General features: G+C 40.0%; 7 non-coding genes across 7 annotated transcripts; all 7 read right to left on the reverse strand.

Annotated features, from left to right (window-relative positions):
* Positions 1–1,951: 1,951 nt before the first annotated feature.
* On the reverse strand, positions 1,952–2,023 carry trnag-ucc (transfer RNA glycine (anticodon UCC)). Its single transcript has one exon. It is a non-coding gene; the product is annotated as a tRNA-Gly (tRNA).
* Positions 2,024–6,118: 4,095 nt separating this feature from the next.
* Positions 6,119–6,190, reverse strand: trnag-ucc (transfer RNA glycine (anticodon UCC)). Its single transcript has one exon. It is a non-coding gene; the product is annotated as a tRNA-Gly (tRNA).
* Positions 6,191–8,202: 2,012 nt separating this feature from the next.
* trnag-ucc (transfer RNA glycine (anticodon UCC)) lies at positions 8,203–8,274 on the reverse strand. Its single transcript has one exon. It is a non-coding gene; the product is annotated as a tRNA-Gly (tRNA).
* Positions 8,275–12,368: 4,094 nt separating this feature from the next.
* trnar-ucu (transfer RNA arginine (anticodon UCU)) lies at positions 12,369–12,440 on the reverse strand. Its single transcript has one exon. It is a non-coding gene; the product is annotated as a tRNA-Arg (tRNA).
* A 2,011-nt stretch (positions 12,441–14,451) lies between these two features.
* Positions 14,452–14,523, reverse strand: trnag-ucc (transfer RNA glycine (anticodon UCC)). The gene has a single exon. It is a non-coding gene; the product is annotated as a tRNA-Gly (tRNA).
* Positions 14,524–16,534: 2,011 nt separating this feature from the next.
* trnag-ucc (transfer RNA glycine (anticodon UCC)) lies at positions 16,535–16,606 on the reverse strand. The gene has a single exon. It is a non-coding gene; the product is annotated as a tRNA-Gly (tRNA).
* Positions 16,607–18,617: 2,011 nt separating this feature from the next.
* Positions 18,618–18,689, reverse strand: trnag-ucc (transfer RNA glycine (anticodon UCC)). The gene has a single exon. It is a non-coding gene; the product is annotated as a tRNA-Gly (tRNA).
* Positions 18,690–19,998: the final 1,309 nt, after the last annotated feature.

Below are 19,998 nucleotides of genomic sequence, written 5' to 3' on the forward strand. Positions count from 1 at the left end.
TGCAGCTGAGCAGTCCGTTCATGTTCATAAAAACACAACACTGTGAATGCTGGAAATCTGAAATAAAAACAGACAGTGCTGCAAATATTCTGATCAAAGGTCACTCACCTGAAACGTTAACTCTGTTTCTCTCTACACAGATGCTGCCAGACCTGCTGAGTATTTCCAGCATTTCTTGTTTTTATTTCAGATTTCCAGCATCCGCAGTGTTTTGCTTTTATTTTAGAGTTTCGTAGTGAACTGATCCTTTTTGCTTCCTGGGCAGAACTATGCAGTGAGGTGACGCAGAAAACTGTACGGAGAACAATGTTTTTAACGGGCCCACAATTTCGAAGTTTGAGGAGGACAAAATACATAGCAATGTATGCATATAGTAAAGAGCTGTAAGTTTCAGGTCGATGTTACCTGAACAGAGGTGAGACAGCGAATCCCCAACACGTCTCACCTTTAGATTCCTGACCACGATAGACCTACAAGGTACAAACTCAAGTTATGTGACCAAGTCAGAGAGTTTATTAGGCTTAACTAAGATCTACAAAGTTAATACTTAACAATGGTAATAGATATGCAGCAACACACAACACCCGTTCTTGTTTCTGTGCTTGCTGCGGCACGGACTTCTCTCCTTCTTCATCCCTTGCTGTGTTTTCTTGACTGCATTCTATCTTCTCCTTTTAAGTACCAACGATCTTCTGTTGACCCCTGTCTAAGTGTGATGACGATGTCCTGTACCACCCTTTCTTTTATCCTTTTTGTGGTGCAAGGATGTTACCATATTAGTTTTGAATTGTTCTAAGTGTCCTAATTGGTCCAGGTTGACATCATTGTTTGACACTAGTTAGTTAATAGTTGAATCTACACACATTACAGATGCTTCCAGTTTCTTTCTATTTTAGCAAAGATCCTAAAGGTTACAGTCTTGCTGATCCCAGACATTGTTTTCTTTAATTCTGCCTTTATCTCTTCTCTCTCCCTGCAAGGAGTGCTGGTGTCTCTCCCATTGTTCTCACACAAAGGTTTAAACAAAGTATAGCCCTGAAAATAAATTTCATAATAAAGCAACCAACAGATCAAACAGACTTCTCTCTATTGACGTGCAAAGCATATCATTAATCCTATTATTTTAGTTGTTCTTATTTGTCACAAACGTAAAATATGTCACGGTCCATCGCCCCCACATTGTGGATCCCCCTCCAGCTACATGACTTGCCATTTTTTTCCTATGGCTACGTGCATCTTCCACACTGACACCACTCTCAACATGACATTTTGACGTAGTTCAGTGAAGATGACCATCATGCTTTACAATCCAACCTTGACATTGCAGTTCTTGCGTAAATGTAAGCCATGAAAATACTCTAACCTTTACACAGCAGTGAGCAGTGTTCAGGTGATACAGAAAATCTGATGCGTTGGGCAGCGACAAACAGTTGATCTATGAAAGTCTCTTGATGTTATGCTCCTATCTATACTACTTACAACACAACTATTCTTTTGTTATTGAAAAGCTTGGATAGATGGCTCTGGATTGTGTTATCTAAGTAAGTGGTTGTTCTCCTTACAGCAATGTGGATTGAGGGAAATTTGATACAGGTGTAGGTAAGTCAGACAAGGAGAACCTGTTCCCATTATTTGATGGTACATGGACTAGGAGACACAGATTGATGGTCTTGGGAAAGAGATGCAGGGAAATGTGAGGAAGCACTTTTTGTTATACCTGCTGCAACTATCTGTCCACAAGTGTGGTGGAAGCAGAGACAATCAATGATTTCAATAGGAAATTTGAGAAACACTTGAAGGAAACAAACTTGCTCCAGGGCGACGCTGATCAAGCAGGAGAATGAATCTGATTGGATGATGAGAATATTTTATCAACTTCAATTCTGTCAAGGCTTTGAAACGTTTTCGTTTGTAAAATACTGCAACATAAAGCAAACCTGCAATTTAAGATTGCGATGGCCGGGAATCAAACACGGGCCAACTGCTTGGAAGGCAGCTATGCTCACCACTATACCACCATCGCTTACTGTTCTGCATCCCTCCGGCGTTTCTATTAATAGAATGCTGTACAATGATTTCAACTTGCAGCTGAGCAGTCCGTTCATGTGAATAAAAACACAATACTGTGAATGCTGGGAATCTGAAATAAAAACAGACAGTGCTGCAAATATTCTGATCAAAGGTCACTCACCTGAAACGTTTACTCTGCTTCTCTCTACACAGATGCTGCCAGACCTGCTGAGTATTTCCAGCATTTCTTGTTTTTATTTCAGATTTCCAGCATCCGCAGTATTTTGCTTTTATTTTAGAGTTTCGTAGTGAACTGATCCTTTTTGCTTCCTGGGCAGAACTATGCAGTGGGGTGGCGCAGAAAACTGTACGGAGAACAATGTTTTTAACGGGCCCACAATTTCGAAGTTTGAGGAGGACAAAATACATAGCAATGTATGCATATAGTAAAGAGCTGTAAGTTTCAGGTCGATGTTACCTGAACAGAGGTGAGACAGCGAATACCCAACACGTCTCACCTTTAGATTCCTGACCACGATAGTCCTACAAGGTACAAACTCAAGTTATGTGACCAAGTCAGTGAGTTTATTAGGCTTAACTAAGATGTACAAAGTTAATACTTAACAATGGTAATAGATATGCAGCAACACACAACACCCGTTCTTGTTTCTGTGCTTGCTGCGGCACGGACTTCTCTCCTTCTTCATCCCTTGCTGTGTTTTCTTGACTGTATTCTATCTTCTCCTTTTAAGTACCAACGATCTTCTGTTGACCCCTGTCTAAGTGTGATGACGATGTCCTGTACCACCCTTTCTTTTATCCTTTTTGTGGTGCAAGGATGTTACCATATTAGTTTTGAATTGTTCTAAGTGTCCTAATTGGTCCAGGTTGACATCATTGTTTGCCACTAGTTAGTTAATAGTTGAATCTACACACATTACAGATGCTTCCAGATTCTTTCTATTTTAGCAAAGATCCTAAAGGTTACATTCTTGCTGATCCCAGACATTTTTTTCTTTAATTCTGCCTTTATCTCTTCTCTCTCCCTGCAAGGAGTGTTGGTGTCTCTCCCATTGTTCTCACACAAAGGTTTAAACAAAGTATAGCCTTGAAAACAAATTTCATAATAAAGCAAGCAACAGATCAAACAGACTTCAATATATTGATGTACAAAGCATCTCATTAATCCTATTATTTTAGTTGTTCTTATTTGTCACAAACGTAAAATATGTCACGGTCCATCGCCCCCACATTGTGGATTCCCCTCCAGCTACATGACTTGCCTTTTTTTTCCTATGGCTACGTGCATCTTCCACACTGACACCCCTCTCAACATGACATTTTGACGTAGTTCAGTGAAGATGACCGTCATGCTTTACAATCCAACCTTGACATTGCAGTTCTTACAAAAATGTAAGCCATGAAAATACTCTAAACTTTACACAGCGGTGAGCAGTGTTCAGGTGATACAGAAAATCTGGTGCGTTGGGCAGAGACAATCAGTTGATCTATCAAAGTCTCTTGATGTTATGCTCCTATCTATACTACTTACAACACAACTATTCTTTTGTCATTGAAAAGCTTGGATAGATGGCTCTGGATTGTGTTATCTAAGTAAGTGGTTGTTCTCCATACAGCAATGTGGATTGAGGGGAAATTTGATACAGGGATAGTTAAGTTAGACAAGGAGAACCTGTTCCCATTATTTGATGGTACAAGGACTAGGAGACACAGATTGATGGTTTTGGGAAAGAGATGCAGGGAAATGTGAGGAAGCACTTTTTGTTATACCTGCTGCAACTATCTGTCCACAAGTGTGGTGGAAGCAAACACATTCAATGATTTCAATAGGAAATTGGAGAAACACTTGAAGGAAACAAACTTGCTCCAGGGCGACGCTGATCAAGCAGGAGAATGAATCTGATTGGATGATGAGAATATTTTATCAAATTCAATTCTGTCAAGGCTTTGAAACTTTTTCGTTAGTAAAATACTGCAACATAAGGTAAACACACAATTTAGGATTGCGATGGCCGTGAATCGAACCCGGGCCAACTGCTTGGAAGGCATCTATGCGCACCACTATACCACCATCGCTGACCGTTCTGCATTCTTCCGGCGTTTCGATTAATAGAAAGCTGTACAATGATTTCAACTTGCAGCTGAGCAATCCGTTCATGTTAATAAAAACACAACACTGTGAATGCTGGAAATCTGAAATAAAAACAGACAAAGCTGCAAATATTCTGATCAAAGGTCACTCACCTGAAACGTTAACTCTGCTTCTCTCTACACAGATGCTGCCAGACCTGCTGAGTATTTCCAGCATTTCTTGTTTTTATTTCAGATTTCCAGCATCCGCAGTATTTTGCTTTTATTTTAGAGTTTCGCAGTGAACTGATCCTTTTTGCTTCCTGGGCAGAACTATGCAGTGAGGTGACGCAGAAAACTGTACGGAGAACAATGTTTTTAACGGGCCCACAATTTCGAAGTTTGAGGTGGACAAAATACATAGCAATGTATGCATATTGGAAAGAGCTGTAAGTTTCAGGTCGATGTCACCTGAACAGAGGTGAGACAGCGAATACCCAACACGTCTCACCTTTAGATTCCTGACCAAGATAGTCCTACAAGGTACAAACTCAAGTTATGTGACCAAGTCAGCGAGTTTATTCGGCTTAACTAAGATGTACAAAGTTAATACTTAACAATGGTAATAGATATGCAGCAACACACAACACCCGTTCTTGTTTCTGTGCTTGCTGCGGCACGGACTTCTCTCCTTCTTCATCCCTTGCTGTGTTTTCTTGACTGTATTCTATCTTCTCCTTTTAAGTACCAACGATCTTCTGTTGACCCCTGTCTAAGTGTGATGACGATGTCCTGTACCACCCTTTCTTTTATCCTTTTTGTGGTGCAAGGATGTTACCATATTAGTTTTGAATTGTTCTAAGTGTCCTAATTGGTCCAGGTTGACATCATTGTTTGCCACTAGTTAGTTAATAGTTGAATCTGCACACATTACAGATGCTTCCAGATTCTTTCTATTGTAGCAAAGATCCTAAAGGTTACATTCTTGCTGATCCCTGGCATTTTTTTCTTTAATTCTGCCTTTATCTCTTCTCTCTCCCTGCAAGGAGTGCTGGTGTCTCTCCCATTGTTCTCACACAAATGTTTAAACAAAGTATAGCCTTGAAAACAAATTTCATAATAAAGCAAGCAACAGATCAAACAGACTTCAATCTATTGATGTACAAAGCATATCATTAATCCTATTATTTTAGTTGTTCTTATTTGTCACAAACGTAAAATATGTCACGGTCCATCGCCCCCACATTGTGGATCCCCCTCCAGCTACATGACTTGCCTTTTTTTCCTATGGCTACGTGCATCTTGCACACTGACACCACTCTCAACATGACATTTTGACGTAGTTCAGTGAAGATGACCGTCATGCTTTACAATCCAACCTTGACGTTGCAGTTCTTGCGTAAATGTAAGCCATGAAAATACTCTAAACTTTACACAGCGGTGAGCATTGTTCAGGTGATACAGAAAATCTGGTGCGTTGGGCAGCGACAATCAGTTGATCTATCAAAGTCTCTTGATGTTATGCTCCTATCTAGACTACTTACAACACAACTATTCTTTTGTTATTGAAAAGCTTGGATAGATGGCTCTGGATTGTGTTATCTAAGTAAGTGGTTGTTCTCCATACAGCAATGTGGATTGAGGGGAAATTTGATACAGGTATAGGTAAGTTAGACAAGGAGAACCTGTTCCCATTATTTGATGGTACAAGGACTAGGAGACACAGATTGATGGTTTTGGGAAAGAGATGCAGGGAAATGTGAGGAAGCACTTTTTGTTATACCTGCTGCAACTATCTGTCCACAAGTGTGGTGGAAGCAAAGACATTCAATGATTTCAATAGGAAATTGGAGAAACACTTGAAGGAAACAAACTTGCTCCAGGGCGACGCTGATCAAGCAGGAGAATGAATCTGATTGGATGATGAGAATATTTTATCAAATTCAATTCTGTCAAGGCTTTGAAACTTTTTCGTTAGTAAAATACTGCAACATAAGGTAAACACACAATTTAGGATTGCGATGGCCGTGAATCGAACACGGGCCAACTGCTTGGAAGGCAGCTATGCTCACCACTATACCACCATCGCTTACTGTTCTGCATTCCTCCGGCGTTTTGATTAATAGAATGCTGTACAATGATTTCAACTTGGAGCTGAGCAATCCGTTCATGTTAATAAAAACACAATACTGTGAATGCTGGAAATCTGAAATAAAAACAGACAGTGCTGCAAATATTCTGATCAAAGGTCACTCACCTGAAACGTTAACTCTGCTTCTCTCCACACAGATGCTGCCAGACCTGCTGAGTATTTCCAGCATTTCTTGTTTTTATTTCAGATTTCCAGCATCCGCAGCATTTTGCTTTTCTTTCAGAGTTTCGCAGTGAACTGATCCTTTTTGCTTACTGGGCAGAACTATGCAGTGAGGTGACACAGAAAACCGTACAGAGAACAATGCTTTTAACGGGCCCACAATTTCGAAGTTTGAGGAGGACAAAATACATAGCAATGTATGCATATAGTAAAGAGCTGTAAGTTTCAGGTAGATGTTACCTGAACAGAGGTGAGACAGAGAATACCCAACCCGTCTCACCTTTAGATTCCTGACCAAGATAGACCTACAAGGTACAAACTCAAGTTATGTGACCAAGTCAGAGAGTTTATTAGCCTTAACTAAGATCTACAAAGTTAATACTTAACAATGGTGATAGATATGCAGCAACACACAACACCCGTTCTTGTTTCTGTGCTTGCTGCGGCACGGACTTCTCTCCTTCTTCATCCCTTGCTGTGTTTTATTGACTGTATTCTATCTTCTCCTTTTAAGTACCAACGATCTTCTGTTGACCCATGTCTAAGTGTGATGACGATGTCCTGTACCACCCTTTCTTTTATCCTTTTTGTGGTGCAAGGATGTTACCATATTAGTTTTGAATTGTTCTAAGTGTCCTAATTGGTCCAGGTTGACATCATTGTTTGACACTAGTTAGTTAATAGTTGAATCTACACACATTACAGATGCTTCCCGATTCTTTCTATTTTAGCAAAGATCCTAAAGTTTACAGTCTTGCTGATCCCAGACATTTTTTTCTTTAATTCTGCCTTTATCTCTTCTCTCTCCCTGCAAGGAGTACTGGTGTCTCTCCCATTGTTCTCACACAAAGGTTTAAACAAAGTATAGCCTTGAAAACAAATCTCATAATAAAGCAAGCAACAGATCAAACAGACTTCAAATCTATTCATGCACAAAGCATATCATTAATCCTATTATTTTAGTTGTTCTTATTTGTCACAAACGTAAAATATGTCACGGTCCATCGCCCCCACATTGTGGATCCCCCTCCAGCTACATGACTTGCCTTTTTTTTCCTATGGCTACGTGCATCTTCCACACTGACACCACTTTCAACATGACATTTTGACGTAGTCCAGTGAAGATGACCGTCATGCTTTACAATCCAACCTTGACATTGCAGTTCTTGCATAAATGTAAGCCATGAAAATACTCTAAACTTTACACAGCGGTGAGCAGTGTTCAGGTGATACAGAAAATCTGGTGCGTTGGGCAGAGACAATCAGTTGATCTATCAAAGTCTCTTGATGTTATGCTCCTATCTAGACTACTTACAACACAACTATTCTTTTGTTATTGAAAAGCTTGGATAGATGGCTCTGGATTGTGTTATCTCAGTAAGTGGTTGTTCTGCTGACAGCAATGTGGATTGAGGGGAAATTTAATACAGGTGTAGGTAAGTTAGACAAGGAGAACCTGTTCCCATTAGTTGATGGTACATGGACTAGGAGACACAGATTGATGGTTTTGGGAAAGAGAGGCAGGGAAATGTGAGGAAGCATTTTTTGTTATACCTGCTGCAACTGCTGTCCACAAGTGTGGTGGAAGCAGAGACAATCAATGATTTCAATAGGAAATTGGAGAAACACTTGAAGGAAGCAAACTTGCTCCAGGGCGACGCCGATAAAGCAGGAGACTGAATCTGATTGGATGATGAGAATATTTTATCAACTTCAATTCTGTCAAGGCTTTGAAATTTTTTCCTTTGCAAAATACTGCAACATAAAGTAAACCTGCAATTTAAGATTGCGATGGCCGGGAATCGATACCGGACCAACTGCTTGGAAGGCAGCTATGCTCACCACTATACCACCATCGCTTACTGCGATGCATCACTCCTGCGTGTTGATTAATAGAATGCTGTACAATGATTTCAACTTGGAGCTGAGCAATCCGTTCATGTTCATAAAAACACAATACTGTGAGTGCTGGAAATCTGAAATAAAAACAGACAGTGCTGCAAATATTCTGATCAAAGGTCACTCACCTGAAACGTTAACTCTGTTTCTCTCTACATAGATGCTGCCAGACCTGCTGAGTATTTCCAGCATTTCTTGTTTTTAATTCAGATTTCCAGCATCCGCAGCATTTTGCTTTTGATTTAGAGTTTCGTAGTGAACTGATCCTTTTTGCTTACTGGGCAGAACTATGCAGTGAGGTGACACAGAAAACTGTACGGAGAACAATGTTTTTAACGGGCCCACAATTTCGAAGTTTGAGGAGGACAAAATACATAGCAATGTATGCATATAGTAAAGAGCTGTAAGTTTCAGGTAGATGTTACCTGAACAGAGGTGAGACAGAGAATACCCAACCCATCTCACCTTTAGATTCCTGACCAAGATAGATCTACAAGGTACAAACTCAAGTTATGTGACCAAGTCAGAGAGTTTATTAGGCTTAACTAAGATGTACAAAGTTAATACTTAACAATGGTAATAGATATGCAGCAACACACAACACCCGTTCTTGTTTCTGTGCTTGCTGCGGCACGGACTTCTCTCCTTCTTCATCCCTTGCTGTGTTTTCTTGACTGCATTCTATCTTCTCCTTTTAAGTACCAACGATCTTCTGTTGACCCCTGTCTAAGTGTGATGACGATGTCCTGGAACACCCTTTCTTTTATCCTTTTTGTGGTGCAAGGATGTCAACATATAAGTTTTGAATTGTTCTAAGTTTTCTAATTGGTCCAGGTTGACATCATTGTTTGACACTAGTTAGTTAATAGTTGAATCTACACACATTACAGATGCTTCCCGATTCTTTCTATTTTAGCAAAGATCCTAAAGTTTACATTCTTGCTGATCCCAGACATTTTTTTCTTTAATTCTGCCTTTATCTCTTCTCTCTCCCTGCAAGGAGTGCTGGTGTCTCTCCCATTGTTCTCACACAAAGGTTTAAACAAAGTATAGCCTTGAAAACAAATTTCATAATAAAGCAAGCAACAGATCAAACAGACTTCAATATATTGATGTACAAAGCATATCATTAATCCTATTATTTTAGTTGTTCTTATTTGTCACAAACGTAAAATATGTCACGGTCCATCGCCCCCACATTGTGGATCCCCCTCCAGCTACATGACTTGCCTTTTTTTCCTATGGCTACGTGCATCTTCCACACTGACACCACTCTCAACATGACATTTTGACGTAGTTCAGTGAAGATGACCGTCATGCTTTACAATCCAACCTTGACATTGCAGTTCTTGCATAAATGTAAGCCATGAAAATACTCTAAACTTTACACAGCGGTGAGCAGTGTTCAGGTGATACAGAAAATCTGGTGCGTTGGGCAGAGACAATCAGTTGATCTATCAAAGTCTCTTGCTGTTATGCTCCTATCTAGACTACTTACAACACAACTATTCTTTTGTTATTGAAAAGCTTAGATAGATGGCTCTGGATTGTCTTATCTAAGTAAGTGGTTGTTCTCCTGACAGCAATGTGGATTGAGGGGAAATTTAATACAGGTGTAGGTAAGTTAGACAAGGAGAACCTGTTCCCATTAGTTGATGGTGCATGGACTAGGAGACACAGATTGATGGTTTTGGGAAAGAGATGCAGGGAAATGTGAGGAAGCACTTTTTGTTACACCTGCTGCAACTGTCTGTCCACAAGTGTGGTGGAAGCAGAGACAATCAATGATTTCAATAGGAAATTGGAGAAACACTTGAAGGAAGCAAACTTGCTCCAGGGCGACGCTGATAAAGCAGGAGAATGAATCTGATTGGATGATGAGAATATTTTATCAACTTCAATTCTGTCAAGGCTTTGAAATTTTTTCCTTTGCAAAATACTGCAACATAAAGTAAACCTGCAATTTAAGATTGCGATGGCTGGGAATCGAACCCGGGCCAATTGCTTGGAAGGCAGCTATGCTCACCAATATACCACCATCGCTTACTGCGCTGTATCACTCCGGCGTTTTGATTAATAGAATGCTGTACAATGATTTCAACTTGGAGCTGAGCAATCCGTTCATGTCAATAAAAACACAATACTGTGAGTGCTGGAAATCTGAAATAAAAACAGACAGTGCTGCAAATATTCTGATCAAAGGTCACTCACCTGAAACGTTAACTCTGTTTCTCTCTACATAGATGCTGCCAGACCTGCTGAGTATTTCCAGCATTTCTTGTTTTTAATTCAGATTTCCAGCATCCGCAGCATTTTGCTTTTGATTTAGAGTTTCGTAGTGAACTGATCCTTTTTGCTTACTGGGCAGAACTATGCAGTGAGGTGACACAGAAAACTGTACGGAGAACAATGTTTTTAACGGGCCCACAATTTCGAAGTTTGAGGAGGACAAAATACATAGCAATGTATGCATATAGTAAAGAGCTGTAAGTTTCAGGTAGATGTTACCTGAACAGAGGTGAGACAGAGAATACCCAACACGTCTCACCTTTAGATTCCTGACCAAGATAGATCTACAAGGTACAAACTCAAGTTATGTGACCAAGTCAGAGAGTTTATTAGGCTTAACTAAGATGTACAAAGTTAATACTTAACAATGGTAATAGATATGCAGCAACACACAACACCCGTTCTTGTTTCTGTGCTTGCTGCGGCACGGACTTCTCTCCTTCTTCATCCCTTGCTGTGTTTTCTTGACTGCATTCTATCTTCTCCTTTTAAGTACCAACGATCTTCTGTTGACCCCTGTCTAAGTGTGATGACGATGTCCTGGAACACCCTTTCTTTTATCCTTTTTGTGGTGCAAGGATGTCAACATATAAGTTTTGAATTGTTCTAAGTTTTCTAATTGGTCCAGGTTGACATCATTGTTTGACACTAGTTAGTTAATAGTTGAATCTACACACATTACAGATGCTTCCCGATTCTTTCTATTTTAGCAAAGATCCTAAAGTTTACATTCTTGCTGATCCCAGACATTTTTTTCTTTAATTCTGCCTTTATCTCTTCTCTCTCCCTGCAAGGAGTGCTGGTGTCTCTCCCATTGTTCTCACACAAAGGTTTAAACAAAGTATAGCCTTGAAAACAAATTTCATAATAAAGCAAGCAACAGATCAAACAGACTTCAATATATTGATGTACAAAGCATATCATTAATCCTATTATTTTAGTTGTTCTTATTTGTCACAAACGTAAAATATGTCACGGTCCATCGCCCCCACATTGTGGATCCCCCTCCAGCTACATGACTTGCCTTTTTTTCCTATGGCTACGTGCATCTTCCACACTGACACCACTCTCAACATGACATTTTGACGTAGTTCAGTGAAGATGACCGTCATGCTTTACAATCCAACCTTGACATTGCAGTTCTTGCATAAATGTAAGCCATGAAAATACTCTAAACTTTACACAGCGGTGAGCAGTGTTCAGGTGATACAGAAAATCTGGTGCGTTGGGCAGAGACAATCAGTTGATCTATCAAAGTCTCTTGCTGTTATGCTCCTATCTAGACTACTTACAACACAACTATTCTTTTGTTATTGAAAAGCTTGGATAGATGGCTCTGGATTGTGTTATCTAAGTAAGTGGTTGTTCTCCTGACAGCAATGTGGATTGAGGGGAAATTTAATACAGGTGTAGGTAAGTTAGACAAGGAGAACCTGTTCCCATTAGTTGATGGTACATGGACTAGGAGACACAGATTGATGGTTTTGGGAAAGAGATGCAGGGAAATGTGAGGAAGCATTTTTTGTTATACCTGCTGCAACTATCTGTCCACAAGTGTGGTGGAAGCAGAGACAATCAATGATTTCAATAGGAAATTGGAGAAACACTTGAAGGAAGCAAACTTGCTCCAGGGCGACGCTGATAAAGCAGGAGAATGAATCTGATTGGATGATGAGAATATTTTATCAACTTCAATTCTGTCAAGGCTTTGAAACTTTTTCCTTTGCAAAATACTGCAACATAAAGTAAACCTGCAATTTAAGATTGCGATGGCCGGGAATCGAACCCGGGCCAATTGTTTAGAAGGCAGCTATGCTCACCACTATACCACCATCGCTTACAGCGCTGTATCACTCCGGCGTTTTGATTAATAGAATGCTGTACAATGATTTCAACTTGCAGCTGAGCAATCAGTTCATGTCAATAAAAACACAATACTGTGAGTGCTGGAAATCTGAAGTAAAAACAGACAGTGCTGCAAATATTCTGATCAAAGGTCACTCACCTGAAACGTTAACTCTGTTTCTCTCTACATAGATGCTGCCAGACCTGCTGAGTATTTCCAGCGTTTCTTGTTTTTAATTCAGATTTCCAGCACCCGCAGCATTTTGCTTTTGATTTAGAGTTTCGTAGTGAACTGATCCTTTTTGCTTACTGGGCAGAACTATGCAGTGAGGTGACGCAGAAAACTGTACGGAGAACAATGTTTTTAACGGGCCCACAATTTCGAAGTTTGAGGAGGACAAAATACATAGCAATGTATGCATATAGTAAAGAGCTGTAAGTTTCAGGTAGATGTTACCTGAACAGAGGTGAGACAGAGAATATCCAACCCGTCTCACCTTTAGATTCCTGACCAAGATAGATCTACAAGGTACAAACTCAAGTTATGTGACCAAGTCAGAGAGTTCATTAGGCTTAACTAAGATGTACAAAGTTAATACTTAACAATGGTAATAGATATGCAGCAACACACAACACCCGTTCTTGTTTCTGTGCTTGCTGCGGCACGGACTTCTCTCCTTCTTCATCCCTTGCTGTGTTTTCTTGACTGCATTCTATCTTCTCCTTTTAAGTACCAACGATCTTCTGTTGACCCCTGTCTAAGTGTGATGACGATGTCCTGGAACACCCTTTCTTTTATCCTTTTTGTGGTGCAAGGATGTTAACATATAAGTTTTGAATTGTTCTAAGTTTTCTAATTGGTCCAGGTTGACATCATTGTTTGACACTAGTTAGTTAATAGTTGAATCTACGCACATTACAGATGCTTCCCGATTCTTTCTATTTTAGCAAAGATCCTAAAGTTTACATTCTTGCTGATCCCAGACATTTTTTTCTTTAATTCTGCCTTTATCTCTTCTCTCTCCCTGCAAGGAGTGCTGGTGTCTCTCCCATTGTTCTCACACAAAGGTTTAAACAAAGTATAGCCTTGAAAACAAATTTCATAATAAAGCAAGCAACAGATCAAACAGACTTCAATATATTGATGTACAAAGCATATCATTAATCCTATTATTTTAGTTGTTCTTATTTGTCACAAACGTAAAATATGTCACGGTCCATCGCCCCCACATTGTGGATCCCCCTCCAGCTACATGACTTGCCTTTTTTTCCTATGGCTACGTGCATCTTGCACACTGACACCACTCTCAACATGACATTTTGACGTAGTTCAGTGAAGATGACCGTCATGCTTTACAATCCAACCTTGACATTGCAGTTCTTGCATAAATGTAAGCCATGAAAATACTCTAAACTTTACACAGCGGTGAGCAGTGTTCAGGTGATACAGAAAATCTGGTGCGTTGGGCAGAGACAATCAGTTGATCTATCAAAGTCTCTTGCTGTTATGCTCCTATCTAGACTACTTACAACACAACTATTCTTTTGTTATTGAAAAGCTTGGATAGATGGCTCTGGATTGTCTTATCTAAGTAAGTGGTTGTTCTCCTTGCAGCAATGTGGATTGAGGGGAAATTTGATACAGGTGTAGGTAAGTTAGACAAGGAGAACCTGTTCCCATTAGTTGATGGTACATGGACTAGGAGACACAGATTGATGGTTTTGGGAAAGAGATGCAGGGAAATGTGAGGAAGCATTTTTTGTTATACCTGCTGCAACTATCTGTCCACAAGTGTGGTGGAAGCAGAGACAATCAATGATTTCAATAGGAAATTGGAGAAACACTTGAAGGAAGCAAACTTGCTCCAGGGCGACGCTGATAAAGCAGGAGAATGAATCTGATTGGATGATGAGAATATGTTATCAACTTCAATTCTGTCAAGGCTTTGAAATTTTTTCCTTTGCAAAATACTGCAACATAAAGTAAACCTGCAATTTAAGATTGCGATGGCCGGGAATCGAACCCGGGCCAATTGCTTGGAAGGCAGCTATGCTCACCACTATACCACCACCGCTTACTGCGCTGCATCACTCCGGCGTTTTGATTAATAGAATGCTGTACAATGATTTCAACTTGGAGCTGAGCAATCCGTTCATGTGAATAAAAACACAATACTGTGAGTGCTGGAAATCTGAAATAAAAACAGACAGTGCTGCAAATATTCTGATCAAAGGTCACTCACCTGAAACGTTAACTCTGTTTCTCTCTACATAGATGCTGCCAGACCTGCTGAGTATTTCCAGCGTTTCTTGTTTTTAATTCAGATTTCCAGCATCCGCAGCATTTTGCTTTTGATTTAGAGTTTCGAAGTGAACTGATCCTTTTTGCTTACTGGGCAGAACTATGCAGTGAGGTGACGCAGAAAACTGTACGGAGAACAATGTTTTTAACGGGCCCACAATTTCGAAGTTTGAGGAGGACAAAATACATAGCAATGTATGCATATAGTAAAGAGCTGTAAGTTTCAGGTAGATGTTACCTGAACAGAGGTGAGACAGAGAATACCCAACCCGTCTCACCTTTAGATTCCTGACCAAGATAGATCTACAAGGTACAAACTCAAGTTATGTGACCAAGTCAGAGAGTTTATTAGGCTTAACTAAGATGTACAAAGTTAATACTTAACAATGGTAATAGATATGCAGCAACACACAACACCCGTTCTTGTTTCTGTGCTTGCTGCGGCACGGACTTCTCTCCTTCTTCATCCCTTGCTGTGTTTTCTTGACTGCATTCTATCTTCTCCTTTTAAGTACCAACGATCTTCTGTTGACCCCTGTCTAAGTGTGATGACGATGTCCTGGAACACCCTTTCTTTTATCCTTTTTGTGGTGCAAGGATGTTAACATATAAGTTTTGAATTGTTCTAAGTTTTCTAATTGGTCCAGGTTGACATCATTGTTTGACACTAGTTAGTTAATAGTTGAATCTACACACATTACAGATGCTTCCCGATTCTTTCTATTTTAGCAAAGATCCTAAAGTTTACATTCTTGCTGATCCCAGACATTTTTTTCTTTAATTCTGCCTTTATCTCTTCTCTCTCCCTGCAAGGAGTGCTGGTGTCTCTCCCATTGTTCTCACACAAAGGTTTACACAAAGTATAGCCTTGAAAACAAATTTCATAATAAAGCAAGCAACAGATCAAACAGACGTCAATATATTGATGTACAAAGCATATCATTAATCCTATTATTTTAGTTGTTCTTATTTGTCACAAACGTAAAATATGTCATGGTCCATCGCCCCCACATTGTGGATCCCCCTCCAGCTACATGACTTGCCTTTTTTTCCTATGGCTACGTGCATCTTCCACACTGACACCACTCTCAACATGACATTTTGACGTAGTTCAGTGAAGATGACCGTCATGCTTTACAATCCAACCTTGACATTGCAGTTCTTGCATAAATGTAAGCCATGAAAATACTCTAAACTTTACACAGCGGTGAGCAGTGTTCAGGTGATACAGAAAATCTGGTGCGTTGGGCAGAGACAATCAGTTGATCTATCAAAGTCTCTTGCTGTTATGCTCCTATCTAGACTACTTACAACACAACTATTCTTTTGTTATTGAAAAGCTTGGATAGATGGCTCTGGATTGTCTTATCTAAGTAAGTGGTTGTTCTCCTTGCAGCAATGTGGATTGAGGGGAAATTTGATACAGGTGTAGGTAAGTTAGACAAGGAGAACCTGTTCCCATTAGTTGATGGTACAAGGACTAGGAGACACAGATTGATGGTTTTGGGAAAGAGATGCAGGGAAATATGAGGAAGCACGTTTTGTTATACCGGCTGCAACTGTCTGTCCACAAGTGTGGTGGAAGCAGAGACAATCAATGATTTCAATAGGAAATTGGAGAAACACTTGAAGGAAACAAACTTGCTCCAGGGCGACGCTGATAAAGCAGGAGAATGAATCTGATTGGATGATGAGAATATTTTATCAACTTCAATTCTGTCAAGGCTTTGAAATGTTTTCCTTTGCAAAATACTGCAACATAAAGTAAACCTGCAATTTAAGATTGCGATGGCCGGGAATCGAACCCGGGCCAACTGCTTGGAAGGCAGCTATGCTCACCACTATACCACCATCGCTCACTGCGATGCATCACTCCGGCGTTTTGATTAATAGAATGCTGTACAATGATTTCAACTTGGAGCTGAGCAATCCGTTCATGTTCATAAAAACACAATACTGTGAGTGCTGGAAATCTGAAATAAAAACAGACAGTGCTGCAAATATTCTGATCAAAGGTCACTCACCTGAAACGTTAACTCTGTTTCTCTCTACATAGATGCTGCCAGACCTGCTGAGTATTTCCAGCATTTCTTGTTTTTAATTCAGATTTCCAGCATCCGCAGCATTTTGCTTTTGATTTAGAGTTTCGTAGTGAACTGATCCTTTTTGCTTACTGGGCAGAACTATGCAGTGAGGTGACACAGAAAACTGTACGGAGAACAATGTTTTTAACGGGCCCACAATTTCGAAGTTTGAGGAGGACAAAATACATAGCAATGTATGCATATAGTAAAGAGCTGTAAGTTTCAGGTAGATGTTACCTGAACAGAGGTGAGACAGAGAATACCCAACCCGTCTCACCTTTAGATTCCTGACCAAGATAGATCTACAAGGTACAAACTCAAGTTATGTGACCAAGTCAGAGAGTTTATTAGGCTTAACTAAGATGTACAAAGTTAATACTTAACAATGGTAATAGATATGCAGCAACACACAACACCCGTTCTTGTTTCTGTGCTTGCTGCGGCACGGACTTCTCTCCTTCTTCATCCCTTGCTGTGTTTTCTTGACTGCATTCTATCTTCTCCTTTTAAGTACCAACGATCTTCTGTTGACCCCTGTCTAAGTGTGATGACGATGTCCTGGAACACCCTTTCTTTTATCCTTTTTGTGGTGCAAGGATGTCAACATATAAGTTTTGAATTGTTCTAAGTTTTCTAATTGGTCCAGGTTGACATCATTGTTTGACACTAGTTAGTTAATAGTTGAATCTACACACATTACAGATGCTTCCCGATTCTTTCTATTTTAGCAAAGATCCTAAAGTTTACATTCTTGCTGATCCCAGACATTTTTTTCTTTAATTCTGCCTTTATCTCTTCTCTCTCCCTGCAAGGAGTGCTGGTGTCTCTCCCATTGTTCTCACACAAAGGTTTAAACAAAGTATAGCCTTGAAAACAAATTTGATAATAAAGCAAGCAACAGATCAAACAGACTTCAATATATTGATGTACAAAGCATATCATTAATCCTATTATTTTAGTTGTTCTTATTTGTCACAAACGTAAAATATGTCACGGTCCATCGCCCCCACATTGTGGATCCCCCTCCAGCTACATGACTTGCCTTTTTTTCCTTTGGCTACGTGCATCTTCCACACTGACACCACTCTCAACATGACATTTTGACGTAGTTCAGTGAAGATGACCGTCATGCTTTACAATCCAACCTTGACATTGCAGTTCTTGCATAAATGTAAGCCATGAAAATACTCTAAACTTTACACAGCGGTGAGCAGTGTTCAGGTGATACAGAAAATCTGGTGCGTTGGGCAGAGACAATCAGTTGATCTATCAAAGTCTCTTGCTGTTATGCTCCTATCCAGACTACTTACAACACAACTATTCTTTTGTTATTGAAAAGCTTGGATAGATGGCTCTGGATTGTGTTATCTAAGTAAGTGGTTGTTCTCATGACAGCAATGTGGATTGAGGGGAAATTTAATACAGGTGTAGGTAAGTTAGACAAGGAGAACCTGTTCCCATTAGTTGATGGTACATGGACTAGGAGACACAGATTGATGGTTTTGGGAAAGAGATGCAGGGAAATGTGAGGAAGCATTTTTTGTTACACCTGCTGCAACTGTCTGTCCACAAGTGTGGTGGAAGCAGAGACAATCAATGATTTCAATAGGAAATTGGAGAAACACTTGAAGGAAGCAAACTTGCTCCAGGGCGACGCTGATAAAGCAGGTGAACGAATCTGATTGGATGATGAGAATATTTTATCAACTTCAATTCTGTCAAGGCTTTGAAATTTTTTCCTTTGCAAAATACTGCAACATAAAGTAAACCTGCAATTTAAGATTGCGATGGCCGGGAATCGAACCCAGACCAACTGCTTGGAAGGCAGCCATGCTCACCACTATACCACCACCGCTTACTGCGCTGCATCACTCCGGCGTTTTGATTAATAGTATGCTGTACAATGATTTCAACTTGGAGCTGAGCAATCCGTTCATGTTAATAAAAACACAACATTGTGAATGCTGGAAATCTGAAATAAAAACAGACAGTGCTGCAAATATTCTGATCAAAGGTCACTCACCTGAAACGTTAACTCTGCTTCTCTCTACATAGATGCTGCCAGACCTGCTGAGTATTTCCAGCATTTCTTGTTTTTATTTCAGATTTCCAGCTGAACAGAGGTGAGACAGAGAATACCCAACCCGTCCCATCTTTATATTCCTGACCAAGATAGACCTACAAGGTACAAACTCAAGTTATGTGACCAAGTCAGAGAGTTTATTAGGCTTAACTAAGATCTACAAAGTTAATACTTAACAATGGTAATAGATATGCAGCAACACACAACACCCGTTCATGTTTCTGTGCTTGCTGCGGCACGGACTTCTCTCCTTCTTCATCCCTTGCTGTGTTTTCTTGACTGTATTCTACCTTCTCCTTTGAAGTACCAACGATCTTCTGTTGACCCCTGTCTAAGTGTGATGACGATGCTCCTATCTATACGACTTACAACACTACTATTCTTTTGTTATTGAAAAGCTTGGATAGATGGCTCTGGATTGTCTTATCTAAGTAAGTGGTTGTTCTCCTTACAGCAATGTGGATTGAGGGGAAATTTGATACAGGTGTAGGTAAGTAAGACAAGGAGAACCTCTTCCAATTAGTTGATGGTACAAGGACTAGGAGACTCAGATTGATGGTTTTGGGAAAGATTTGCATGAAAATGTGAGGAAGCACTTTTTGCTTTACCTGCTACATTGCAACGGCAATGTATGTCCACAAGTGTGGTGGAAGCAGAGACAATCAATGATTTCAAAAGGAAATTGGAGAAACACTTGAAGGAAACAAACTTGCTGCAGGGCGACGCCGATCAATCAGGAGAATGAATCTGATTGGATGATGAGAATATTTTATCAACTTCTATTCTGTAATGGCTTTGACATTTTTTTCCTTTGTAAAATACTGCAACATAAATTTGACCTGCGATTGGACATTGCGGTGACCAAGCACAACAGCTCCTTGCAGATCTCCACAATGTACAAAAATAAAGCACCAAGCACATCGGCTCTTTTAACATCCACTGACAGCCTCTCTGAAAGAATCGATTTACTGCAGTTATTTGAATACCAACTGCTCACATTTCAACTGAAGGTAACTTCGAGATCTCCGACAGGAACGTTCATGGATCGGTTCGATCATTGCGTCACTTGTTAATTCCCTGC

This window comes from Heterodontus francisci, unplaced genomic scaffold, assembly GCF_036365525.1.
Source record: "Heterodontus francisci isolate sHetFra1 unplaced genomic scaffold, sHetFra1.hap1 HAP1_SCAFFOLD_140, whole genome shotgun sequence".
Classification (NCBI taxonomy): domain Eukaryota; kingdom Metazoa; phylum Chordata; class Chondrichthyes; order Heterodontiformes; family Heterodontidae; genus Heterodontus; species Heterodontus francisci.